At 33.4% G+C, this 18,990-nt stretch overlaps 1 protein-coding gene across 4 annotated transcripts in view; it reads left to right on the forward strand.

Annotated features, from left to right (window-relative positions):
- The window catches only part of LOC140450265 (E3 ubiquitin-protein ligase RNF144B), a 393,953-nt gene that overhangs the window by 341,521 nt on the left and 33,442 nt on the right, over positions 1-18,990 (forward strand). The gene's annotated exons all lie outside the window — the stretch shown is intronic.

Below are 18,990 nucleotides of genomic sequence, written 5' to 3' on the forward strand. Positions count from 1 at the left end.
TACTACAGTTGAACCTTTTGTGGGACAAAAAAAAACGGACAAATGTTTAAAAACCTCTTAATACAAATAAATTATATTTTGTTTATTTTCTATAGCCATCTTCACAATTAGAAATGAATTTGTTAGGTAATGGAAAATGTATGCATTGGTGTATGTAAAGAATAGTAAAATTTTTGAAAGCCACAAAAGCTATGAATAAAAATGAATAATACCTCCCCTAAACTAGCCGCTTATAACTAAAATTAACAACGTATTTACGATAAACGATTGGATACATTCCACTAAATAAATATAGAGAATATTATCACTTCAAGTAGAACCGTTATAAAGATATTTGAATTAAACCGTTGATAGGGCGATATATTTAAAGAGATCTGCTCCCTTAGGAAGCATTTTTCGACAAGATGATTTACGTCAAATCGGCATTAAATAAGTTACAGAATTTATGGTTTTCTGTTGTGAAGGGTATTCCTGGACACCCTGTATAGTAGCATTATTAAATCAAATCCACTCTTACACAAAACTGAAATTGAACATCATTAAGTATTGAGGGACATAAAAGCCTTCATTAAACTACAATTACGTTAAAGAAAATTGTAGAAAATTGTTGTTTATTTATTAATATCTACCTAATTTGAAATAGATCTTAGAGAGAAAAACTATTATTACGTAAGCATGCAATGTACTATAAACGTCTACAAATTAGAAAGAAAATTAGGCATTTTTAAAAATATTTTTGTAAATTAAAATATAAACGAATATATTATTGTCTTTTAATATAATATTATGGATCTTACAAGAAAGTGTGATAAGTCATGGGATACCTAAGAGGAACGAAGCTTTTCTTGATTTGTATAAGTATATAAAATCGAATTATTATCTTGAAAATGAAAATGTGCCATTAAAGTCCACGTCAAATATGGTCCCCTCTCGACCCCACTCGATTTGGCTTAAATTTTATAAACATATTCTATACTACAAAATAGGATGATTTACCATAAAAATAACGGTATATATGTGTAATTCAATTTTGTCCATGTAAAAAATTGTTTGTCTTATTTTTCACTTTTTCTTAAATTAAATAAAATTTAAGTAAAAAATATCCAAAAATATATTTTTGATGTAAAATTTTCCTCCGAACACGGTCCCGGTGTTAAAAATAGCCTACCTTTTAAAGAAACTTCAGGAATTTCAAATACTATTTGTTAAAAAGTATATACTTTAAGGCAAAAATAAGCACAGCTCTTATATCAGAGGATGAAATGTTATAACTACTTGAATGAGCAAATTTCCAATTTTTTCGAAATTTTACGCCTTTTTGAAAGTTTTCTGCAATTTCTCATTATTTTCTTAATCCAAACACAATTCTTAATACAGATTTGGATTCTTTGAATGTTTTGAGCAATTTAAAAAAAAATCATTGTCTTGCAATTTTCACAATTGTAATTTGTAATCCTAAAAAGAGTTATTTTATTAATATTTATCTTAATATAAAGATTCATTTACAATTTTCTAAATTTTAATTGATTATTTTCAGAGATGGCTAAATAATATTAATTATGTGACTTATAATACTTTTTATTCTTGCTTGAAATTTTTATGTGGGACTACGACCCTCAGTCTTGGTCGACCTCTACTCCTATTTCCTTCCTGGTGCCGTTAATAGGGTTCGTCTGGGTGGTTAATTTTCATTTAATTTCGACACCCGTTCAGCCCATCTATGCCCAGCTCATCTAAGCCTACCTATTTTTATAAAAGATATTACATCTCTATTATTAATTATTTCTTTATACTTCTCGTTCTGAAAAATAATTGTGTCTGATTAGTTGCGAGTAGTAAAATTTGAAATAATGTACTCAATGACTCATTGTTATACTGCGCATGACTTATGATTCAGCCATTTAAGAATCGTCGCTGTAAATCATCTAGAATTAAAAAAAACTTGTCTGCCAATCGAGTTTTACAAAAACGTTTGGAATTTTTTATAAACAATTAAAACAATATATAAAGCATTCGCGAATAAAAACGTTATCATAACGTTTTCCAACTACAAAGCTGAGGGCACTAAACTAAGTGACCATTTTTAAATAGCTGGATCATCAGTCATGCGCAGTGGAAAATTGAGTCATCGAGCGTGTTATTTAAAATTTTCCTAGTCGCAAATAATTTTTGTCAGTAATACTGTAACATTTTTTTATTTCCTTCAACATAAAACCGATACGCCACTGGCCGTATCTGTGTTTTAGCAATAGCTTCTTGTACCCTATGGAATTGAAGGCGTAACAAATTACTGTAGTTAAAATGTATCTGCTTGAATAGAAAAATTCAACCCTTTGCGCGATCAACAGTTAAGATTCGTCACACCATATATATTCAATAGAGTTGGTCCTAATAAAAGTTTTAGAATACTTTTTCTAATTAATATAATTCAAAGTAAAACTTTTTTTTTATCAATAAATTTCCGAGTAGAAAGTTTCTTTCTGTATTTTGAATATCTTAGAAAGTACTTTAGTCTAAGCTATATTAGATTAAATCTGTCTACCTATATCTATTACTACCTTTAATTGTTGGTAATTTAAATTGCTCCATACTAATACGGTTAAGTATAGTATAGTAATTTTAAATTCAGTCCGATTTTAAGTGTGCAGATTTACAAGACAACTGTAAGTCATTAGTTTCATATTCTCATAAAAAGCAGAGAGATTGCTAAATCTTTGGTGGTGCACGAGCTATATTTTTCACCTGTTTTCAATAGTAATTAATGCTGCTACCGGATTCCTTCTAGAGTCATCTTTGGTTATACATCAATTTTCAGCCAATCAGATCATTTAACATGTACAAACATGTTTAACATTTAGTAAAAACATTTATTGTTATTTACAACAACAAACAACAAAGGAATATTTGAAGACGTCACAACAATAAACAACGTAACAATGGGTAGTGACCATCATATAGTTAGAGCAAAAATAAATATTAACATGAAAGAAGAGAGAAAAAGGATTTTTAAAAAAACAACGACAATAGATGCCTTTCAGCTAAGAACAAATGAAGAGCAATTCCGAGAGGTCTTAGCAGATAAGTTCGAATCTGATCCTTAACATAATCAAGATCAAATTGACGAGATTAATAAAAACATAAATAAAAACCTTCTCGTAGCAGGACTACAGGTGGCAAAGAAAACAAGGACTAAAGAAGACAAAATAAGCAATGAAACTAAACAGCTAATGACGGAAAGAAGACAACTACTAGGGCAAAACAAACGCCATACTCAAGAATACAGAGAACTTAATAAAACAATTAGAAAAGAACTAAAACGAGACATACAAAAATGGAACGAGAACTTAATAGAGCGAGTCATTGAAAACAACAGAGGCTTAAAATGTCTAAGGCCCGCACTGGGAGTTCAAAAAATCATCAAAATTAAAGACGCCAACAACAATAAGGGAGAGAAGGACAAATATAAAATAACAAATATTGTCGAAGACTTCTGCACATCCTTGTACAGCTCGCAAGACCAGCCTAATGAAACAACAAAGGAGAACGTCAAAAGAAAAATAAAAAACGTGGGATCAGAAGTACTACCAAATATAAAGGGATTCGAAATAGAAAGAGCTTTAAAAGAGCTAAAAAATAATAAAGCTCCAGGACACGACGGTATAATTGCCGAGCTCTTGAAAACAAGCAAGACATTAACAATCCCTGTACTAACAGAGCTATTTAATAGATGTCTCAATAAAAGTAAGATCCCTAAAGACGGGAACGAGAGTCTAGTAATACTCTTACACAAAAAAGGGGACAAATGTGATCTACAGAATTATAGACCTATATCGTTGCTCAATCAAGTATACAAACTATCTATGAGAATTATTAACGAATGGACAATTACCAACCGGTTGAACAGGCTGGCTTCCGCAAAAGATATAGTAAATCAGACCATCTGCTGACAATGAGAACATTGATAGAGAAGGCAAATGAATACCAACTACCCGTATTTCTTGCCTTCGTCTACTATGAAAAGGCGTTTGATAGTATCGAGATGTGGGCCATAGAACAAGCTATTAATAATTGTAGAATAGATTCGAGATATAGGCAATTAATACATAATATATATGAAAATGCAACTATGATAGTACAACTAGACGAAAATACAAATCCCATCCCCATTAAGAGAGGAGTGAGACAATGAGACGTGATATCGCCAAAACTTTTCAACCTAGCCCTAGAAGACGTCTTCAAAACTCCAAATTGGTCAACCTATGGTATTAACGTTAATGGCAACAAGTTAAACCACCTCACATTCGCTGACGACATAGTGATTATAGCGAGCACATTCGAGGAACTGCAAATTATGATGGGGGAACTAGCAGCCAGCTCCCAATACGTCGGCCTATAAATGAATATGAAAAAAACAAAAATAATGACAAACACAGATGACCCCAGACGTATAACTATAAATGGCAGTGAGGTAGAACAAATCCAGGAATATATCTACCTAGGCCAATCCTGAGACTTGACAAAGAGAACCAAAGTGCGGAAATTACTAGAAGAGCAAGACTAGCATGGGAAGGATTTGGAAAACTTAGTTGGATACTTAAGAACCCCAAAATACCCCAATACTTGAGGAGCAAAGTGTTCAACCAATGCATCATTCCTATCATGGCATATGTATGTCAAATTTGGACCCTAACCAAGGCAAACATGAATAAACTAGCCACAACAGAAAGAACAACGGAAAGAACAATGTTAGGTATACGATTGTCAGATAAAAAGAGGAACGACTGGGTAAGATCCAAAACAAAAGTCGAGGACATAGCAACAAAAATTGCCAAAATTAAATGGAGCTTCGCGGGCCACACTGCTAGACAAAAAGACCAACGTTGGGATACTACAATACAACATTGGAGACCTTACGAAAGTAAACGACCAAGAAGAAGACCACAGATGAGATGGGTTGATGATATTAAAAGAATAGCCGGAAGAAATTGGAAATATGTTGCTCAGGATAGAGACCGATGGAAGGAGTTGGGAGAGGCCTATGTCCAAACATGGACGACAGAAGGCTAAGAAGAAGAAGAACATTTATTTAATTTAAAAACAGTGTGGAACTTAATTTTAAAAACAAATTGCGATTCGTTTGTTTCCGCAATAAAGATTTTGATTTTTTTTTGTAATTCTTTAAATTTTCAATAGTATTATTTCGCTTGTATTATTAAATTTAATGTTTCCTTTATCTCGTGATAAGCCCAGACAGTAAAGAGTGTACATTTTATTTCTCCTTCATTGAATTTTTAATTAATAGCATCTCTCTTTACTGATCGATTTAATTTTACATCTATTTTCTATATATTGTGTATGTTGGAGGTATTTTTTTATCGATTTATTGTTTATTTTTATATGTAGCAAACCAGGTGTTAATTGTTGGTATATTTTTTGTATTTTTCGATGCATTAAACCCTATATGTTGAAGTTTCAACATTCAACCATGTGTTGAATAGTTGTTCAATATATTGTTTTTGTTTAACTAACGGATTTTATTTCTCTACTACTAAGTGAGTGGATTATTTCCACCGAATATATTTTGCATTTATTCATATAGTCTGTTGACAACGTTGAACCAATATAAACTTTCACATATTTTACATATTTGGCCTTCAGAATATAGTTTATTGTTTCTTAGATTTTTTCGACACCTAAGGTTTCTTAGCTTTTCAATTTTATTTAAAAAAAGTTAAGTGGCACCCTTGTTTTATTTTTATCTACTTTTCTATATTAACTTTCCATACATTTCTATACTCTCTACCTATTTCTCTATCGATCTATTTATCTATGCTATCTTATCTTATCTTTGATAATTTCTTCTGTTATACAACATACCGATTCCAAAAGCCATTTTTGAACCCACGACTCGCTCTCCACCTCCACCAACCATCTGTCTGCCGTTCACAGTATATCCATTATTGACCATTCTTTTCTAGCAACATCCAAAAAAGGTTACGCATGGTATAATACTTATTTTGGCTTGAATTTTTGTCTTTTCTATATTTATTACTATAATAGTTATTATTATAGTCATATTTATAACTAGTTTTCCATTTAAAAGTTGAAACCACTTATTGATGATGAATAAAAAGATTTTGTAAGCTGAGCAAAAAAGGATTGTGCCACGATAATCGTGATCTTGACCCTACTCCTACTCCTTTTGTAAATTGGCTAAATGATCTCTGTTTGGGAAAGTATGTACTATTTCTTTCATGTCTATTCTTTATACTTATCCTTTCAGCTGTTCTTAAAAACGAATGTTACTAACAATATACTTTCTATACTTTCCCAAACAATCCCCATTTTCCAATCGCTAAGAATTTCAATTCATTCCGTGTCTTAGTTACTAGTGCATGCGTTTGTATTGTCGGCTATTCACTACGTAATTTGAAAAGTTTAGACTGAAGATTGTCGAGTGCCCATGCTTTCTGTTTCTTAGCACCCGTATTGCTTGTTTGACCTCTTTAATAATCTAAGGTTCTATATCTTCATATATATTTCCTTCATATGTCGAAGTCCAGAAGCTGATCGTTTTCTTATGTTCTTAGCAAAGTTCAGAAGTAGGTTTGGATATTTATATGCTTCTCTTTGACCGTCACTTTTTCCTCCGTCGTGCTTCCTCAAAAGTTGTTCTACCTTCTTCTTTTTTTATGTATGGCCGGTTATCCTTCCCTTGGGTTCCGCAAGGGACTGGGAACGAGAGAGGCATTGTTTGCTTTTAATGTCCTCTCTCAAAGATGCTTAGATATGAACCTAGATATTTATTCCTGTTTCATCGACTTCGAGAAGGCATTCGGCAGGGTCCGACATGAAAAACTAATAGAAGTACTGAGAAACAAAGATATAGACAGACGAGACTTACGAATCATTATCAATCTGTATTGGAATCAAAAGGCCAATATAAAGATAAAAGAACAAAAGTCCGAAAATATAGATATAAAGAGAGGAGTAAGACATGGCTGTGACCATTACTGTTTAACGTGTACAGTGAAGCCATATTCCAGGAAGCGATAGCGGATCTGGGTTATGGAATCTCTGTAGACGGAAGAATAGTAAATAACATAAGATTCGCTGATGACACCGTTATAATGGCAGACACCCTGGAATCGCTACAAGAATTGGTAAATAGAATTAACGATTATTGCATTAGATACGGACTAAAAATAAATAAGAGAAAAACTAAATCTATGATTGTCTCAAAAACGCAACATGGAAATGAAAGATTAATGATAGAGCAAACCCAAATAGAAAAAGTAGAGACATACAAATATCTGGTAACCTGGGTTGATGACAAAAATGACCAAAGCAGAGAAATCAAAGTCCGAATTGAAACTGCAAGGCAAGCATTTGTGAAAATGAAGACAATGCTTACCAACAGAGACCTTCAGTTGCATCTCAGATTGGGGGCTCTAAGATGTTACATATTTTCTATCTTACTATACGGAATGGAAGCTTGGACATTGAAGAAACAACACATAAGAAAAATAGAAGCGTTCGAAATGTGGTGTTACAGAAGAATATTAAAAATTCAGTGGGTTCAAAGGATTACCAATGCTAAGGTACTACGACGTCTAAATAAGGAGTTAGAAATTATGAACAGCATAAAAAGAAGAAAACTAGAGTATTTGGGTCACATAACCAGAGGAGAAAAATATGAGCTGCTGAGAATTATTATGAAAGGAAGGATCCAAGGAAGAAGAAGCATCGGAAGAAGACGCATCTCCTGGCTGAGGAACCTTAGAGCATGGTTTAACTATAGTTCACTACAACTTTTCAGAGCAGCAGCCAACAAAGTGACCATAGCCGTTATGATATCCAACCTCCGATAGGAGATGGAACTTTAAGAAGAAGAAGGTTATCCTTCTCTGTGCCGTTCTGATCTATATTTTTTTTATTTTTACGTATGATCTTTATTGCTGAGTTGTTAGTGTTGTCTATAATTATTTTTAATGTTCCTCGCAGTTAAACTTGTCTTTTTTATTTATTTGGTCTCAAATTTTTGCATAACTGTTTATTGCATCAGTGTTACCGGTTACATGTCGGTGGTTGTTTGCCTAAAAATAAACTTGTCTAATATATTATGTATTTTTAGCATCTTATTATTCATTGCTTGTATAATGAAACCACATCTTGACCACTGTCATGATAAAAATTAAATATCCATAATCATCCTGGAAAAACCCCAAGTAATTCTCTCTGCACAGCTAAGTTCCGTTGAATAACTATTGTCAACCTCAAATTTACATACTTTTTATTGTTAAAGAGTCATTAACCACAAATCCTTTATTAAAAAAAGTTTTTTAAAAAATGCAGCGTAAATACTGAGAAAAGGAGATCTATTGTATACAAATTTTATTTGTAATTTAATTCTCAAAAATGTTGAAAATACAATACTTAACTAACTGTCTCTTCTTTTTTATTTAAACAATAAGAATACACCTACTCTACAAGATTAATCAGCATTTTTTCTTTAACCCAATTTTCCTAAGATTGTTTGTAAACTAGGTGTCACCTGATCCACCTTAGCTTTTTTTTGACCTGAAATGTCCACTTTTTTGTTGTGGCTACACAGCACAGTACTGACTCTACTCTTCACTAACTGCTCGCTTCTTTGTTGCGGCTACAATGTACAACACTCACTAAGTCTTGCACAACTTTACACATTACACAAGCCCGAACGGTTTAGTCTTCTTGAGCCTTCGCATCTGGGGTTGGTTGACAAGAAGCTGAAGTACTTCATGGTTGGGATGCTTATGGAGCCCCTCTTTATGTCTCCTGACGACTTTCTTAATTTCGTTTGGAATAGATTCGACTTTAAGGTCTCTACGTAAATAGTCATTTTGAACATACCAAGGATCACCTACAATATTCCTTAGTATTCGGTTCTGGAGCGTTTCTCAATTTCTATAATTGCTTTTTTAGGTGCAGCTCCATAATTGTAAGCCATAGGTCCACACCGGTTTAAATATCTGTTTGTAAATCAGTATTTTATTCTGGATGGAAAGTTGAGAGTACCTACCTATCAGCCAGTACATATTTTGTACTTTATCTTCAACTGTTCAGTTTTCTTTTTAACATGCTCCTTCCATTTGAGTTTGACGTCCAGATTTCAACCCAGGTATTTCGCCATTTTCTTAGGGACAATGCTGTTGTTTAAGGTAATTGGTAGATAACTGATTTTCTTGTTAGTAAAGTTAATATGAACTGATTTCTGTTCATTAAACTGTATACACCATTTTTTGGACCTGCGTTCTATGCCATTAATTGCATATTGTAGGTTAACCGTCGCCTGAGTGCATATTCAGAGGAGCTTCTTGGCGAATATCAAAGTGGTTTTAGGCCTGGTCGATCAACAACAGACCAGATCTTTGTGCTAAGGCAAATACTGGAAAAAACAAATGAATTCAATATTGACACATACCATCTTTTCATAGATTTCCATGGATGAATTCCACATCCCCGATAAACTGATAAGATTGGTTAAGGCTACAATGCGTAAAGTTGTTTGCAAAGTCGAAATACAGGGCGAACAATCACAGGCATTTGAAACGCATGTTGGGCTGCGACAGGGAGATGCGCTGGCATGTCTTCTTTTCGACATAACTCTGAAAAAGGCGGTTCGAGATGCCTAAATAGACAACAGAGGAAACATTTTTAATAAATCATCCTAATTTTGGCATATGCAGATGATGTTGACCTAGTTGCCCCCACAACACGCAAGCTAGAAGAAATGTATACCACTTTGTCAAACGCCTAAAAAAATATGGGCCTGCAAGTAAATGAGGAGAAAACTAAGATAATGTCATCAACACTCAACAATAGAGCCAGAAACATCGGCCACCAATTCACGGTTGATAACTCTACCTTTGTAGTGGTGGACAATTTCACATACTTAGGCTCTCTGATCACCAAGGAGAACGTCATGACGGAAGACATCAAGCGAAGAATAATCCTAGCAAACAAATGCTATTTTGGACTGAGTAGACATATTTGAAGCAGAAACTTAAGCCAAAAACAAAAATAACCATATACAAAACCTTTATACAACCAGTGTTGACATATGGGTCGGAGACATGGACCATTTCCAAGGCAGATGAAAACCTCCTGGTTATATTTGAACGAAGGATCCTGAGAAGAATATTCGGTAGCATCTGTGAAAATGGTGTTTGGAGAAGGAGGTACAACTACTAGATATATCACAGATATAAATATATATTTGGTGGTAAAGATGTAGTATCCCTTATAAAAATAGGAACTAAGATGGGCAGGACATCTGGCAAGATCACAGCAGAACAACCCTCCTAGAAAAATTCTTATGTCACAACCTGTGGGAAGTAGAAGTAGGGGTAGGCCAAAACTCAGATGGAGGGATGGTGTAGATGAGGATGGTAGAAAAATAGACGCAGCAAACTGGCAACAGTTGGCAATGGATAGAACTGACTGGCGTAATAGACTTGGGAAGGTCGAGGCTCTTTTATAGGGCTGTAGCACGAATGATGATTGATGATGAGGTTAACCGTAGATTCTTGTCAGAACCGCTGTATCATCAGCAAATGTGGCTAGTTGAATGTTTTTTCTCTCCTGAATGTCATTTGTATACAAAAGGTAGAGTACTAGTATATACTGATACTATACATTTTTGTATCGATGTTCTTGATTTATTTTTGATCTCCTTTTATAGTAGTCAATTGTATGTTGATATCATAAGTATCTACTTGGTCATCGTCTACATGAGTTTCCCCAAGGTTTGGTTGAAATATATTTTTTAAATAATCAGCGAACACATCCACTATTTTTTGGGGGATTTCTTGACCATGTTCGTTTTCTGTTCATAAAGGAGGTATATGTTGAATAGGCTTATTTATCTCTCTGGCCGCCTTCCAGAGGCAGTAATCGGTACATTTATCATCAATTAGTTCTCTCAGGTACTTACTGATTGATTTGTTTTTAATTTTAGCGGTTTCTCTTTGCAGCTGTTGTGTGAGCCTGTTTAGCTTATTTTTATTTTCAGTTATCTTACCTTCCGAGCCTTTCTTTTTTCCTAAATCAACTCTCTAATTTCTCTTCTTTAATTACGACTACTGTATATAGTTAAAACTTGTTTAATATCTATCGATTTTAAATCGTAAATATCTACGTACAGATTGTCAATTTAATCTGTATTTTTGATGTTCCATTTATATATTTCGTTAACGGCGTTTTTGTCATTTCTTATTCGATATTTTCTTTGTATTTGGGTGAAGATAATTTCTATCAAAAAAATATATAGTATTATATACTGTAGTATATATATAGCAAGAAGAAATAATGAGTTCCCAACCTTAAATTCATCTATGACATGTTTAATTAAGAAACAAAAATTAAGAAAATTCTAAGTGGGAGCTAGAAAAATAACATTAGATGATGACATTGATAGTGAAATTAACTTGGACTTAAATAATGTGATGTTCATCTTACAAACAGTAAGTAATAAGTCTATTAATTTGTTTCCTTTCCTTTTTGGTTCAAGTTAAAATAACAAATTGTAAATGTGTAGGTTCAAATAAATTACACAAACCTTGTATTGTTTCTATTCATACGCTAAATGTGAACAATTACGGTCTTACCTTCACTTGATATTCTCAAATAGCTATTTATCTTATCAACAATTAATAATGAGTCTCTGAGATCTAGTGTAAAGAGGGCGACTAGCAGAATCCCACTAGCAGTGAAATGGCCCTTATAATATATTTTTCTGCCCTCTAAGATCCTTAGTTTTTTTTAAATTGCCTTTTCTAGAAAATATAAAAATATAAAAGTAACTCATATTTACACGTGCAACTTAAATTCATTTAATTCCTTGGATAATAAAAATATTTAAATAAAGTTTTACTTTTAATTAAAATATTTCATGACATGCTGGGAATTCAAAGTATGGACGTATACGAACATAGTTTGTATGCAATTAAAAAATTCCTAATGGGAAATAACGAAAAACTATTTCTAATAAAATTTTACTGAATGTGAGCTTTGTGTAACGGCAAGGCAAGTGAGTCTTATTAAATTTCAATTCAATTTTTGATGAGGTGTTCCAGTTTGTGTGTAGGTAGAACGGGATATAATAGGAATATAAAGAATTTATTGAATTGTTTCAGGAATGAAACGCCGTCATAACACTTTATTTCTCTATTTACTTTAATATCTCTTGAATCAATAATTTAATACAAAAAAAAACAGAATTCTCCTACGATAATAAAAATTACACGTTGTCAGAGCTCCAGAGTCAGAGCAAGACACCACTGTTGAAAAGACAATGTAGATAGGTCCAGATAGGTTTACAAAATGGGCCAAAAACCAAAATTCGGGATCAAGACGTTCAGTTGGTAGCCCACAAAACGTTGGTATGACAGCTGGACATTGACGTCACAAGAAGGCAGATGACAGTAATGACACGACGTCGTCCTATTACAAGGAAAAGAGGACTACAAAATTATACATTAATATATTCTACAGTTACATTGTAGTCTATTCAGAGCCTTTCCTAATATTTATTTATTTCTTCTATTCATTTTTGTTATTTTTTGTTTTTTTGACAATCTAGTTTTGTACTTTTTCTTGTCTTTATACTAGTTTTGTTAGTATGGTCCAAAGACTTACTTCAACAGACAACAACAGTCGAAAGAATAAACTGTAGGAGAGCAGCCAAGGAAAGGGATGTTTAGGGCGGCTGCTGGGAGAGGCCATGGTCCGACTTGGTCTGTAGAGCCGGTCTGTAAGCCATGTTTGTGTACAACACCGTAACGGATAGGCACCACAAGAAGATATTAGTTTTTGTCTTCAGAACTAATAGACCTGGTCGGATCTGTGAAAAAAAAAACGACTAAATTTGGAAGTGAAAGGTGGCCTTCGGATTTTTGCAAAAAAAGTTGTGTGATAACATCAGTTATAATAATTGACTTGTCCCCTCTTAAATAAGTCGTGCATATTAATAAAAAAATTTGTTTAAATATTTAAAAATTACTAAAACCGTCGTATTTTTTTTTCTGCTTTTCTTGCTTATAACTTTGAAATAATTTATTTTGGAGAAAAGTCGTAATGAAATAAAATATTGATAATTAAATTTTCTATAAAATACGGCTGGTTCAAAATGTTTTAATTTATTACCCTTGCTACAAAAGCACTAAATAATAAATATAAGAAGAGGGAGAAACAAGTTTTTCTTATTCAATGTTTTCCGACCGTTTAGATTACACTTAGGACCTTCATAATTCGTCTAGAAAATCTTTATAATATAATAAAACAGCCTACCAAATTTCAGTAAAATCAGTTTAATAGATTTCGCAAAATAATTTTGCAATCTAAATTGTTTTAAAAAGATTGAAATTTTTTAAAATTTTGCACAACAAAAACTAGACAATAAAGAAGTTTGCCAATTTTTTTCTCATAAAAAAACACCTTACCTATCTAACGTACTTTATGGAATTAAGATCGGAGTATTTGGGCGGCTTCAGAAATGTTTTAAAATTATAAACAATTTTTAGGCTTATAAACAAATCAAATATTTCAGTAAATATTAGCTCAAATTAGTTTCAGAAAATAAAGTTTGAAAAGACCTAGCAAGAAGTTTCTTTTAAATGAAAAAAAGTTAAAAGCAGTGGTTTCTGAGGTACAACCGGTCAAAGTTGACCGGCATCTGTGACGAAGTTATAACTATAGAATGATAACCTTTAAACCATTACCTTTTTCTTTCGGAGGTCTCTCCCGATAAAAGTTTTTATCTCTTCAAGATATTTATAACATAATAATAATAATAAAATCCATCGGTATTGCACGTGAAGAATACCAAAAAAAATTGGTTAAAGAAAATTTAATTTCAAATTTAAAAATCGGCATACATAAAAAAAGTATTTTCTTGGTTTCCATGAAGCGATTTTAGTAGAAGGGTAGCCGCTTCACCTCACTTTGACCTTTGACCTCTGACGTCACCGCCCTCCGGTCATGCCGACTCGTCATCGGCCGCCGCGCGATACACCAACAAACGTATGACGTATGAAATTTATGTGACATTCGACGTACGACGTTGTATGCGTCGTTTGACGTTTTTTACGATGTTTTATGCGTCGTTCGACGTTTTTTACGACGTTTTATGCGTCGTTCGACGTTTTTTATCGACGTCCTATCGGCAAAAGTCAAAAAGATGAGGAGTGCAGCTTTTTTATGCAATTTTTGCATTGTGCCGCAATTGAAGTCAGTTTCTATAAAAGTGTTAAATTAATAAACATCGCGCGATTTTTGCCATTTTTTAGAATTCTCATGAGATCATTAAAATTTATCACTTCCATTAACCGGTCACTATGGAATTTCTATTGTTAAAGTCTAATCTTCAAAATACATGGCATGGAATTGAAGTTTTAATTTTTGGCAACATAATATAGGATGGGATTCTTGTATTGTTTTCCGATGAATCGAGATTTAAGTCTTACCGGCTCAGACAAACGTGTAAGAGTGTGTCGACGTCCAGGCGAGACATATGCTAATCATATGTTGCCGATCGACTTCCATTTGGTCTAGGGCCCGTTATGGCATGGAGAGACAAATCATTTGACGCTCGCACGAGGTTAGACTTTATCGAGAATGTGACACTGACTGCTTATAGGTACGGGACCTAGATTCTAGAAGAAGAAGAGGTTCAAATCACACGTTTCGTTTGGCCTGCTCGAAATTCAGATATCAATCCCATAGAACATGTTTGGAATAAGATGAAGACACATTTACGGAGTTATTTGCCGGTCCCTAGAAATTCAAGAGAGCTTCGCGACATCTTGATGCCCGAATGGAACAATTGTCCTCAGAATGTGATCAAAAATCTGATCCAACACATGCAATTTCGTTTACAAGCTGCTATCTTACTGAAGTTGTTAAAATATCTTGTGTTTCAACAAAAAGCATATCAAATTAAAATTCTCCCTTTTCAATATTTAGTATATCGAAGGAAAGTTGTTCATTTTTATTACTTTTGGTAAACTTTAAAGGACAAAAACGCAATCCCTTTAGTAAACTGTGTTACAACCGAAAATTGTTGAAAGGGAATAATAGTTTCTAAAATAAATTCAAATTACGAGGCGACCCAAATTTATGCTCTGCAGTGTATATACTAAAAGATAATATATAATATTTCGCGACCTTCTTCAGCATTATGCAAACTAAAACCAGTAACTATTAGATATGAATAGTTTCTATTAACATAATCCGGTTAAAGTCAACATGTTTATTTTTCAACAATTTTTTTTTGCGTAGGAGGATGAAAAGCACTAGCTGATCATCAATTTTTATTCCCCGTTTATTCATTGCATGTCGTTCGCAATGAAATATTACTATAAACTGATTATTAATATATAGTTGCCTCCATATTTCTATCACCCATCGAGAAAAGTGGTAGTATAAATGGAGGGTTCAGAATAGAAGTGAACCAAGTCCACTTTATTTACATTTGACCTACAGAGGTTCAAAATTAAAAATTCATAATAAAATTATAACCCTTTAACATTTTTAAAAGTATATATTAAATTTAGGAAGGTCGAGGAGTAACTTAGATATTAACATTGCTTTTATTGGCCAAATTTAACCCTTTGGGACCCAATTTTTTTTGTGTTGTTAAGATCTCGACTTTAATTATTTCTTTGTACTGGTAACCATAGAAGGTTTTTAAAGTGTACCAAACCAAATTTTTACATAAAAAAAATAAAAAAAATAGTGGGATATATATGTCCCAATGGGAATGTTAGTTGGGATTATTATGTCCCGTAGGGTATATTGGGAGATTACGGCCACAAATAAATGAACACTTTATTTCAGAAAGATTTACAAAAATATGCATAAAAAATACTTCCATGTAACTTAATATGTGTGATATAATGTGAAACAATGTTTACACAAAACCAACATCGCACATTGTGCAGTTGGTTGTGGTTCTTCTTTCTTTACCCATTCTTGAGCAACCAACACAACGCCGCCTCTTAGCAGTTTCAATCGGCATGTGGTCTCCTACATTTTTATTTCGTGATCTCTTTGAAGGTCTACCTACACTTCTTTTTCCAAGTTTTACTTGTGTAGTGGTTTTACCTTTAGAAATGAGATCTTCCGATAGCTCAAACAAAGTTTCTAAAAGGGGTGTTTTCTTGCGTGTTCGATGTAAATCATTATATATTACTCAACTATTTACCACTGACACCATAAGCAATCGGTAGAAAACTTTTTTCCACCATTTACAGGATCGTCTATCCATTTCATACACTCCACTCATTTGGTCAGCCAGGTCCACACCACCCATAATTTCGTTGTATAAAACAACAGCATCACGAACGTTCACTTTGGTCCCACTTTTATTTTTCCTTTGAATAGTTGTACAAATACTCTTATGACAGTTACTCAACAAGGATACTTGTTTGGTATCTTCCCATTTTGTGGCTAGGGTTTGGAACTCATTTGTTAGAAATACAGAGTCTCCCTTGTTTTTTTTTGCTTTTTATAGAAAACTCCTTAGGCATGTTCCGTCTATTTGTAATGGCTGTACCAACTACAGTGAATTTAATAGTGTCCACTAGACGTACAGAGGTAAAAAACCTGTCAAAATCTACAACAACATTATCAATACGTATCGATTCATATAGCGTTTTTACTACTCTTTCACCTAGAGTTCCATCAGCTTGTTAAACTTCCTTTCCAGAGTAAACGTTAAAATCATATGTGTATCTTGTCTTAGAATCACACCTGCACCATAGTTTTATACCCCTTTTCACTGGTTTTAGAGGTACGTATTGTTTTAGGGACGATCGACCTTTGAACTTCACCATACTCTCGTCGATTGATTGTCTAGTACTGTCGGTTCGATACTTCTGAAATATGAACTTGAAACAGGAGAGCAGTTCTTCTACATAATATATCTTACTGCAATCTTCGGGTTTCTTTGGGCCATTGAAGTAAAGTTTGGAGATAATGAATAAGCATCTGTTTTTTGATATTGCAGTACTTATCATTTTATTTCCGACAGATGGATGCGAAGACCAATAATGTCTCAGTTTAGGCACTCTGTAGTAGCACATTATTAGAGTACAACCAATAGTAATCATTACTTCACCAGCATCAGTAAGCGGTTCATTCCTTGCGATTATACATTTTAATTCTCTCGTTTGTACAATCCGCAATAAAAATAAATAAACTTCGAGGGAATACTTTCAAGAAAATTTCTAGACGTGACGAATTGATATTAATTGATTCATCAACTACACAAGGTATTTCAGGAGGAACAGCAAATCTGGGTTTATGATCAGCTGCGACTGATGTCCATACCATAGGGAGTTCTCTTTTCTTTTTATTTATAATGGCTTTCTTACCTTCAATTTAATCTTCCCCATCTGGCAAGCAAGTATTCTCGTCTTCTTCATTTTCGGGAGAATCAAATGAAGACGTATTTGATCCATCTGATGAGCGAGTGTGTTCTTCATTGTCAGGACAATCATCTGATGCCATATACGACTCATCAGAAGAATGATCACTGTCGTGGAATGGGTCTTCTTCGTCGTTTTCTGAAGATATATTAGATTCTGCATCTATGTCATCGCATGAAGATATGTCGCTTATATTATCAGCCAGTTCTTGCAATTCGTTTTGAGTAAGCATTCTTTTTCTTGACATGCTGAAAAAAACCAATGGGATATAAAAGGCCCGTCCAACAAACCCAGTGGGACACATAAATCCCATGTGATTTCTGATGTAAGTTTGCCAATTTACAAAAGTAAACAAATCTCAAGATTAACGTGTAGAATAATTACATATACTAAACAACAAACTTACCTTACGATTGTGTCGAAAACAAGTTGTTTGAACTGTAAAAACGTCGAAAAGTAAGAACCACGTGTTGACTGCGTCGTACTTACGAACGAACTGAGCCATCCAACGTTGCCAATATCACTTTAGTAGAGAAACATGTGCAGTGTAGTCGATAAACTCCGATATCGAAGAATATAATGTAAAACGGGACTTATTTGGAACATCAGGCAAATTGAAACTGTCGGTGGGATCTATAAGTCCCACTGGGTCCCAAAGGGTTAATGTAATAACCCCAAAAAATGCGTTGTTAACTCGTAAATAACAAAAAGTGGACTTCTATTCTGAAACCTCTAAATGAAGAAATTCGAGTAGCCGATGTCCAGGAAGGTTTCGCGATATTGGTTGTTTCATCGACCGTTGGTTGTTTTAAAAAACAAAACGTTATATTTAGTTGTTTTTTTAATGTTTAAAAGTGAAATGTCAAAACATTATCAATCTGTCACTCTGTCGGAAAAAAATACTAGGTAATACATCGGCATTTTCTATTAGCGTTTAACGATGACGTCACATAAGTAAAAACGCGGAAGTATTTTACATTTAAGAAAATAATATTGTTGTAAACAAAAGTTAACAATTTGTAATGAAAAACTGAATGATTTTAATTGATATAGTCACCACATTAGCGTACCTTGTCTAAAATATTTCTTCTGCAGACGAGCTCTCGTCATCGTCACCATCCAACAGATCAATAAGAAATTGTTTACTGTTTAAAGATAATTGTTCTAGTCGTCTGTATTTATTTTCTACATTAACTACATGATTTACTGCTTTTTAGAGTTGGCACTTGTGATCTCTGATAGTTCATATCGAATTAAAACAATCACTTTCGCGTCAAATGTTGGAAAAATATTTTTGTTCCGAAATCGTTTTTTTACTTGTCACAATAAGTTCTATGGGATTGAAAATACAAAAATAAGGTGGTAACCTCAAAAAAGTATGGCCATGTTGAGTTGCAATCGTATGTATTTTTTGTCATAAGTTTTAATACGAAGAACTTCAAGTAATTGTTCTTATTCTCTTCAAAATACAAATCATTATCTGAGATGAAATCTTGTAGTTCCTGTTTTGAAGACAAACTGT

Source organism: Diabrotica undecimpunctata, chromosome 9 (assembly GCF_040954645.1).
Source record: "Diabrotica undecimpunctata isolate CICGRU chromosome 9, icDiaUnde3, whole genome shotgun sequence".
Taxonomy (NCBI): Eukaryota; Metazoa; Arthropoda; class Insecta; order Coleoptera; family Chrysomelidae; genus Diabrotica; species Diabrotica undecimpunctata.